Source organism: Petaurus breviceps, unplaced genomic scaffold (assembly GCF_028583685.1).
Source record: "Petaurus breviceps papuanus isolate PSGF00001 unplaced genomic scaffold, PetGlider_PUasm1.0 90775, whole genome shotgun sequence".
NCBI lineage: Eukaryota > Metazoa > Chordata > Mammalia > Diprotodontia > Petauridae > Petaurus > Petaurus breviceps.
The window spans coordinates 11,459,593-11,469,735 of record NW_027187342.1 but is presented as its reverse complement, the minus strand read 5'-3'; the positions used below and the strand labels follow the sequence as shown (position 1 = coordinate 11,469,735).

The window sequence follows — 10,143 nt, the reverse complement described above, 5'->3', positions numbered from 1 at the left end:
AGGAATGAGTTGTATTCTTATAAATTTGACTGAGTTCTCTGTATTTTAGAAACTAGGTCTTTATCAGAGACACTGGATATAAAAATTGTTTCCTAGCTTTCTGCTTCCCTTCTAATCTTCGCTACATTGGCTTTGTGCAAAAACTTTTCAATTTAATGTAATCAAAATGATCAGTTATGTATTTCATAATGTTCTCTATCTCTTGTCTGTTCTCTATAAATCTTACAAGTAAACCATTTCTTTCTCTCCTAGTTTGTGTATAGTATCAGCCTTTATATGTAAATTGTGTACCCATTTTGACTTTTATGGTTTTTGCCATACTGGTTTTCCAGTTTTCCCTTTAGTTTTTGTGAGTTCTTATCCCAGAACCTGGAGTCTTTGGGTTTACCACCTTCAAAATATTTTAATTTGGTTTTCTCTAATTATTTGAACTTTAGAGCATTTTTATGTGATAGTTGATATCTTTTGACCATGTATGTATTGGGATGTGGCTCTTATTTTTATAGATTTAAATCACTTCCTTTTATGTCTTGAAAGTGAAACCTTTATCAGAGAAATTTGTTGCAAAAATGTTTCCATATTTCCTTTTTCCCTTCTAATTTTTACAATAGATTGTTGTAATATATAGTTTATATAAATAATTTTACATAATTAAATTTCCCCATTTTGTCTTGTATGATTATCTCTATTATTTGTTTAATCATGAACACTTACCCTATCTGTAGACCCAAAAGATAATTTCCTCCTTACTCCTCTGATTTGTTTATGATTTGACTTATTATATTTAGACCACATATCCATTTGGAATTATTTTTACTATAAAATTTATCTATGTCTAATTTTTGCCAGATAAAGTTGGCATTTAAGAAATATTTGTTGAATCGAATTGAATTACATTACCAAGTTACACTAGGTTCCTGTGAAGTTTTTATCTGTTGATCACCCACTGATTTTCTGAAGATCTTCCTACCTTTTAAATTTTTATTTATTTATTTGCCTTTTGGAGGGCAATTGGGGTTAAGTAACTTGCCCAAGGTTACACGGCTAGTTTTTTTTTTGTGTGTGGGTTAAGTGTCTGAGGTCAGAACCGAACTCGGGTCCCCCTGATTCCGGAGCTGGTGCTTTACTCACTGCGCCACCTAGCCACCCCTTCTTCCTACCTTTTGAAGCTTCAGACTTATCAGCTAATTATCAGCTTATTATCTAAAGATCTTTGTGCCAATCTTTGCCAGTTTGTGCATGATTATCATTAATATTCTAATCTTATCTTCTTTATAAAATTTTATGTTTACATGTTATTTTTAAATCTAGATTGTTTAATTTTGTAAAATTTTAGAGCTTTATCAGATGAGGTAGTTCAGTTCCCTCATTTTACAGAGATCTAGAAAGGTTAAATGATTTGCTAAGGCAAACAGTCATCAAACAAGAATTTATTAAGGGCCTCCTATGTGACAAACTCTGGATTAGATGGCGGGGATACAAAGACAAAAATGTTTCTACCTTCAGTGAATTACATTCTCTTGGGGGAGACAACATGGATAAATATAAGTATGTATAAAATGATTGGGATGGAGAAGGTTATTAGTAGTTAGAAAGATTAGGAAGAGCTTTCTGTAGAAAAGTGGCGTTTGAAGTGGCCTTACAGAAAAATTTGTATACTCTGAAGAAGAAGTGATTGGGTGGAGTACATATTCTAGTGCAAAAGCACAGAAATGGGAGAGGAATTGTCATGTGTGAAAGAGTGAAAAGACAAGATAAGAAAAGTAATGTGTAATAAGTTTGGAAAGGGGCGAGATTGTAAGAACTTTAAATGCTGAAGAATTTACATTTTGTAGTAGAAGTAATTGATTGCCACAGGAAATTATTGAGTACGTGAGTGACGCGATCAGATCCACAGCTTTATGAAAACAACCTTGTAGCCTAGTGGAGGATAAATTGGAATGGTTAGAGAATTGAAGGAGGAAGACCAGTTAGAGGGATTTTGCTAGTCAAGAGGAGGCTCTTTGAGAGGGAATGGCGAGTCAATAAATACTTAGTGAGTTTTTATTATTTGCCCAGCCACTGTGCCGTGTCCTGGGGATACGAAGACGGGCAAAAGACAGTCGCTTTTCTCAAGGAGCTCTCGGTAGGGAGATGGCGTGCGGACAATCGTGTACAAGGAAAATGTAGATAGGATGAAGTGGAGATGCAATCTGTAAGATTTGGCAATTAATCATGTGTGTGGAGTGAGTGAGCATGAAGAGGCAGAAGGGGTATGACCCTGAGGGTGTGAACTTGAGTGACTTGAAGGATTATGATGCCTACAATTGATTGCAATTTGAAGAGGTGTGGGGATTTCTTTTTTGGGGGGGAGAAGGAAAGGGTGGAAAGAGGAAAGGTATTCATATCTTTTTTTTATTGGCTTTTTGAAGGAGTTTGGGTAAGAAAAGGAGAAAAGAATGATAACTTGAGGAATTGGTAGAGTCTAATTGAGTGTTTTAAGGATAGGGGAAATTTGTTTACTTATATCAGGGAAAGAGTTGGTAGATAGGGAATGATTGAAAATTAGGGAGAGAGATAATTGTGGGGGAAATCTGTTGGAGAAGTTGGAAGAATGTGGAAGGGTTGACTACATCTTCATCAGGGGCTAATAGAGCTAATTGAGGTGCATGGTGGTTGAAGTAGAAAGGGTACAGCAGTTAAAGGACCGAAGTTTGAGTTCTTTTCTGTCACTATTTATGTGACATTGGGCAAGCCATTTTAAGCTGTTGGCCTTAGGTTTCCTTGTCTGAAAAATGAGGGAGTTGTAGTAAATGTCCATTCCAGTTGTAAAACTAATTTGAATTTTGATTAGGTTATTAGTATGCATATAGAACTTTTAAAAATCATGAATTTGATATCCTTAAATAAGATAGTAGTATGTTTAGTCTGGGGTAAATGTTTTAATTTTGAGAATTTCAAAGTTTTAGAGATTATGACTACAATATAGTTACAAAGCATAATTTGATTTTTATTCTGCCCCTTCTATAATGTCTTTTACGTTTCCTTCTCTCCATTTACGTGATCTCCCCTAATTCGTGCTTTTAATTACTTCTCAGCTGAATTATTCAGTAAGCTTACTAGTTGGTCTCCCTGCTTCCAGTCTTTCCTATCCATATTCCATACCACTGTCAAATTTGTGTTCCTAAAATACAGGTGTGACCCTATTCTAGAAGCTCTAGTAGTTTCCTATTCTGTCTAAGACAGAAACTCTTGTTCGGCATTTAAGACCTTTTATGGTTTGACTCCATCCTTTCTTCCTAGACCTGCCTAGTTGGCCTTACCTGATGTGTTTGTATGAGCCACTGATGGCCACTTCTGTACCTCTGCACAGGCTATACCTTCCCATATTGACGTTTGGAATACTAGATGCCCTGAAGGGGAAGCTCAGTTTCCACCTCCTACACAGGGCTTTCTTGTTCCTTCGTGCAGCTCTTCCGACCTCGTCTAGTGCTCTTTCTACTCCAAGCACTATGCTGGCTCTAAACGTTATATTTCTCCTAGTGGAATGTGTGTGTTTTGAAGGCAGGGCCTAATTTACTGCTTGCCTTTGTATTCCTCTTGCCTAGAACAGTATTTTGTATGATTTTTTAGAGGGAAGGTGGGAGGCTGGGGTTAGACCTGTGAATTAATTCATGTGGGGAATTCTTGTTATGGAAACTTTCTCTACTAGTACAGATTGACAAATATTCTGTTGCAGTATTAGAGTTGTTTAGGAGTTTACGGGTTATGTGAACTTGCCCATGGTCACACAGCTAGTGTTAGTCTGTACTTGTTGTCTTCCTGACTACAAGGTTGGCCCTCTGTACACTACTACACAGTCTTTTTGCATTCTATGTAGTAGATGCTTAAGTACTTGTTGAGTTAAGTGGATCATAGCCTTAGAGCTGGTAGCTTCTTTTGCAGTTATCTTGTCTAAGTCTCATTTTACAGTTGAGGAATCTGAGACTCAAAGAGGTCAAGTGAGTCACCTCAGGTTATACAAGTAGAAAATGACAGAGCTGGAACTTGAACCCATGCCAACTGACTCTTCAGCCAGAACTTTTTCCATGATGTCACATGACTGAGGTCTGGAGGAACAGCTCTAAGATTTGAGGGGGCCTTAATGCTCTTACATGTTCTTGTGTTCTCTCTCTGCTAACAACCTCTACATCCCCCCAGCCCCCACAAATAGGGCAGCTGCTTTACATTGAAATGGAGTATTTGGCTAGAATAGGTACTTTTCATGCAAATATGCCATCAGGTAGGGGTCTAAGCTTGAGTTGCCTTCAGCTCACTTCCTATGGCATGTGCTGACAAACTGCCATGTTCTATTTCTGGGCAATTCACCAGGAATGCTTTAAGCCCTCAACTGTGGTTTTGTGTAAATGCTCTTGTAGCACCTGCTTTAGAACCACTTCTGCAGCTCCCAAGCACTTTGTGGGTGGTGTCCTCAGAAGGTGGTTGATTACTTCTCCCCTCAGAGTTATAGGTGTAATCTTGTGGGGTTGTCTTGATTTTCTAATATTGTCACTCAAAAGTCACCATCAGTATGTTCCTCATAGATTATTATACAGAGTCAATTAGTTTTTTTAAAAGGGTATTTATTTACTAAGCAGGTATAAAAAGAAACTAACCACCAAACTGGGAATACCTTTTCTCCATGTACATATAAGATCCCTAGGGAGAGTGGGCTCATATTTAAGAGACTTTACCACAGCTCCTGGTTATTGAATGCCCTTTTCTTCCTTTGTAGAATTCTTATAAAGTATCTCTTAGGTGTAGCTTTCTACTGGGTTGTGAGGGGCAGTACCATAGTAACGTTCTGAAGTTGAGTTTTCTTAGTGAGTCTAGCTGGTCCTAAGTATAGCTGTCAGATCCTGATGTAGATGCTGCTGTCAGCCACTGCTACTTTGGGCACTCTTGTTATTAGCTCTGATTGCTTGTGGTACCTTCTCTCAAAGATCTTTTGGATCTTTCAGACACACAGAGCTGCTTAGAGGTTGAGGTGAGAGAGGCGGTGAAACTTCTTCCCCCAAAAGTGGTTTTCTCTTAGCTTAGCTTGAAGTCCTCAACTTCTGAATAGAAATCTTCTACCACTGGACTGAACTCCTCTGGACTGGATTTAGGATGTACTGATTGCTCTTTTATACATAGTCTTAATGGGTGTAACTGTTCTTCTCAATCACATTGCTTTCTTGCTTGACCCAATCAAAGAGATTCGTGTCTTACACAGAGATCATGGGGTATGAGCCATTTTGTTTACCCATTTGAAACTTCATCAATATTTGTTCATGAACCAAATATACAATCTGGTCTTTGGCTCTTAAACCCCTTCAAAATTTATGTCTTTCCTTCCTTGCCAGTATTTTCACAGACTATTCTCTTCCACAGGAGTTGATATTGAGGCTTTTTCCCTTTCATGAATGGTATTTGCTGGCAATCTGGACAGAAGTAGTTGGTGTTTTATGTAATTTTATCATTACTATTGCTTATTGTCAGTCCCCTCCTCCCTCTTCCACCCCACTTTAATCTTCCTTGTGAAGTTGAGAAAATAATCTTATATGGTCATTTAAATTAATTTAATAATCTAAACAAAATTAGAAAAGTTGTATATGCCTTAGAACCTATCACACTGCCTGGTGCATAGTAAGTCCGTACCAAATACTTGTTGATCAGTTGATTAATGTCTGATAAGATAATTTTAAAAGTATAATAATTTGGAATTTGGTAGTTGAAGGATAAAAGATTCTTTTTTCCCTTGTTTAAATTTAACCTAAGACAAACATTTGATGCATCTTCACAATTAAATTGATAATCTCTATCAATTTGAAGACTTACTTTTTTCAGGTCTCCCCTTTTACAATATAACCCCAGCTTTTTTTCCCCTAGGTTCATTATATATCACTTTTCTTTCCTCACTTTGTGGTCCAGACAAACTGGTCTTTCCTGGAGTTCTTCACACATAACACTCCATCTTCTGGTTCTCTATTCCACTGCCTTCAAAAAGACCTCAAGCACCAACTTCTTCTACAAGTTACTTTCCTAATCAATCAACTGCCATTGCTGTTTCTCATTGACTGCCTTGTAGTAATTTTGTATTTATGCCATGTATATGTATATGTACATACATATGTATTTATGTATATGTGTATGTATTTTTATATATCTATATATATACACACACATACATATTATCTCATTCCTTATAGAATGGAAGCTCATTCTGAAAAAGAAAAAATTCATTTCCCCCCCAGTGACTAGTATAATGCCTGACACTTTATAGGCACTTGATAATTAAGTAAGCACTTAATAAGTTCTTATTAATTGATTTATTGAGTCTCTCTTCCCCCCTCCCTTTGGTAGGAAACTTAAGTGAATTCAGGTCAATTTATCCCATACAGTCGTGTTCTAGACATTCAGAGAGGGAAAAATATTAGCTGCCCTTAAGGAGATTTTAGTCTAATAAGGGCAATAAGGCATATTCTTACATAGGAACTTCTAATGTCTATTGATGTATAATGTTGTGGGAAAAAAATACTAACCTGTCAAGGTATTTAATTCAAGTTAATTAATTTTATTCAGGTAATCATTACATATACTAATGTGGGCAATAATTCCATAGAGGACATGAAACAGCCCTCATTGTCAATAAAAAAGTGAGAAAAATAGTACTGGGGTATAACCTCAAGAATGATAGAATGATATCTGTTCTAAGCCAATGATATCACAGTGATACAAATCTATGCTCCAACTACTGATGCTGAAGAAGCGAAAGTTGCTCATTCTATGAAGACCTACACCATTTTCTAGAAATAACACCAAAAAAAATATATCGCATTCATCCTAGGGGATCGAAATTCTAAAGTAGGAAATCAAAAGATAATTGTAAGGCAATTTTGGCCTTGGAGTATAAAATGAAGCAAGGCAGAGACTAATAGGGATTTGTCAAGATAACTTGCTGGTTATAGAAAACACTCTTTTTCAACTCAAAAGGTGACTGTATTCATGAATGTCACCAAGTATCAATATCGAAATAAGATTGACTATGTACTTTGCAGCCAAAGGTGGAGAAGGTCTGTATAATTAGTTAAAAAAAGACCTAGACCTGACAGTGCCTTAGATCATGAACTTCTTACTGCAAAATTTAGACTTAAATTGAAGAAAGTAGGGAAAACCATCATACCATATAGTTATGATCTAAATAATATCTCTTATGAAGATAAAAGAGAGGTTATGAATAGGCTTAAGGGATTAGATCTGGTAGGTAGAGTGCCTGAAGAAGTAGGGACAGAGAATCATAACATTCTACAGGATTACCAACAAAAAAACATCCCAAGGAAAAAGAGCAAGAAAGCAAAATAGCTATATGGTGAAGCTTTACAAATAGCTGAGGAAAGAAAGAGTGTAAAGGCAAAGGAGAAGGGGAAAGATATACCCAACTGAATGCAGAATTCCATAGAACAGTAAGGAGAGGTGAGAAGGTTTTCTTAAATGAGCTATGCAAAGAAATAGAAGAAAACAATAGAATGGGAAAGACGAAATCTCTTCAAGAAAATTAGAGACATCAAGGGAACATTTCATGCAAAAATAATCATGATAGAAGACAAAAATAGTAGGGACTTAACAGAAGTAGAAGAGTTTAAGAAGTAGCAGGAATATACTGAAAAAAAGAAAGGTTCTAACATCACTGATAACCATGATGATGTGGTTATCCACCTAGTGTCATACATCCTGGAGAATGAAGTCATGTGGGCCTTAGGAAGCATTGCTAACAGTAAGGCTAGTGGAGGTGATGGAATTCTAGTTGAGTATTTAAAATCCTAAAAGATGATACTGTTAAAATGCTGCACTCAGTATGCTAGCAAATTGGGAAATCCAACAGTGGCCCCTGGATTGGAAAAGGATCAGTTTACATTCTCAGTCCTAAAGAAGGGCAATGCCAAAGAATGTTCAAATTGCCAAACCATTGCATTTATTTCACATGCCAGAAAGGTTATGCTTAAGATCCTGTAAGTTAGGCTTCAGCAATATGTGAACAAGAATTAGCAGAAGCGCATGTTGGGTTTTGAAGAAGCAGAGGAATGGGAGACTAAATTGCCAACACTCACTAGATTGTGAAGAAAGCAAGGAAATTCCAGAAGAACATCTACTGATGCTTAATTGATTATACCAGAGGCTTTGACTGTGTGTATTAACAACAAAATGTACCAAGTCTTCAAATAGATGGGAGTACCAGATTATCTTATCTTCTGAGAAACCTGTATCCAGGTCAAAAAGCCATAGTTAGAACCAAACATGAAACAACTGATTGGTTTAAGATTGGAAAAGGAGTTTCACAAGGCTGTATGTTGCCACCTTATTTATTCAACTTATATGCAGAGTGTGTTATACGAAATACCAGGCTAGATGAATAAAAAGCCAGAATTAAGGTTCCTGGGAGAAATAACAGCAGTCTCATATATGCAGATGATACCACTGTGATGGCAGAAAGTGAAGAAGAATGAAGAAGTTTCTTATGTGAGTGGAAGAGGAGAATATAAATGTTGGCTTGAAGCTTAACATTAAAAAGACTAAAATCATGGCACCTGGTGTAATGCCAAGCAAAGGCAACTTCCCAAGGTTCAAAATACTAGCATAGGTGCTTTCCATTTTATTCAGTGACAAATTAAGAACAGATAGAATCAAAATTTAACATCATTCAAAATACAGCATTTACCAAGTGTGATTCAATAATCTCCAAGTACTACCCCACCCCTGGACATTACATTCATTTAATCAGTCACAAAGTCCCTCTTCTAAATTCTACTCCACCCCTAGGCTGTACATTCATTTAGTCCATCACAAAGCCCCTCTTCTCAAATGGAGATTAGTTTCCAATCATAAGTAAAGTACATTCATTTGTGCAATCACAGAACACAAAAAGGTCAAAAGTTCCCCACCCTTGGATCACAATTGAATCTACCCCAGAGTTACAACAAGCTTAAGCACAGCATTTAATACCCAAAGAGAGGTCTTTTCTTCATCTTGACAAGAGGCAAGTTCTCAGCAATCTTTGTTCCTGGGGAGACATAGCTTAGCAAGACCACAAGATACATTGCCAGTATCTTCATTAATTCATTCTCTGTCTGCAGAACAGTCCTAGGACTCCTGAAAACATTAGCAAAACCCTCTTCCAGGATTTCTGTAAACATACAACAAGAAAATCCTTCTTCAGGGCTTCTGAACCAACAGCAAGGTTACAGAACCTCTGCAACAACAGCACTGTCCTTCACCAGTGGACAGAATTCACTCTCTGTCTGCAGAATGGTCTCAGGAGCTCTGAACCAACAGCAAGGATCCAAGACCTCTGCAACAACAGGACTGTCTTTCATTAGTGGACAAATCTGGCAAAACAACATCAAAACAGACAGACAAAGTACCAGCATAACAGCCATGGCTCCTCAGTCCTTGGCAGCTCTGGGTGGCAGCTCTCAAAAGTCCTGGGCAATTCAAAGTGGCCTTCAGTAATCCTCTCAGTCTCTCTATGCCTCCAAGATGCTGCTTCCAAAAAGTTCTTCTGCCTCTCTCTTTTCTTGTGTCTCTCTAAATTTGTCACCAGCGCCTCCCAGTTTAGCCCTCTCTTTTCACGTCAACAAGTCCATCCCACAAGTGGGATTTACAAGCTCTGGCTTGTAACACAATCAGTCCAAAAAACCAGGCCAATACAGGGGGATCTTTAAATTCCATTATTATTACACCTGGTCACATCACTTCCAGGCAAATAAAGGGAGAAGAAATGAAAGCAGTGTTAGATTTTATATTTTTGGACTCAAAGATCATTGCATACAGCTGCTGCAGCCGCAGAATTAAAAGATGCTTGCTCCTTGGAAGGAAAGCTGTGGCAAGTTTGAACAGCATAGTAAAAAAAGCAGAGATGTCACCTTGCCTACAAAGGTCCATATAGTCAAAGCTATGGTTTTTCTAGTAGCAATGCATAGCTGTAAGAGTTGGACTATAAGGAAGCTGAGTGCAGCTGAATCAGCACTTTCAAATTATGATCCTGAAGAGGATTTTTGAGAATCCTTTGTGGACAGCAAGGAGATCAAATTAGTCAATACTTAAAGAAATGAATTCAGACTGTTCATTGGAAAGACAAACAGCGAA

At 37.3% G+C, this 10,143-nt stretch overlaps 1 protein-coding gene across 7 annotated transcripts in view; it reads left to right on the top strand.

Annotated features, from left to right (window-relative positions):
• EHBP1 (EH domain binding protein 1) overlaps nucleotides 1-10,143 on the top strand; it is a 422,755-nt gene that overhangs the window by 38,461 nt on the left and 374,151 nt on the right. The gene's annotated exons all lie outside the window — the stretch shown is intronic.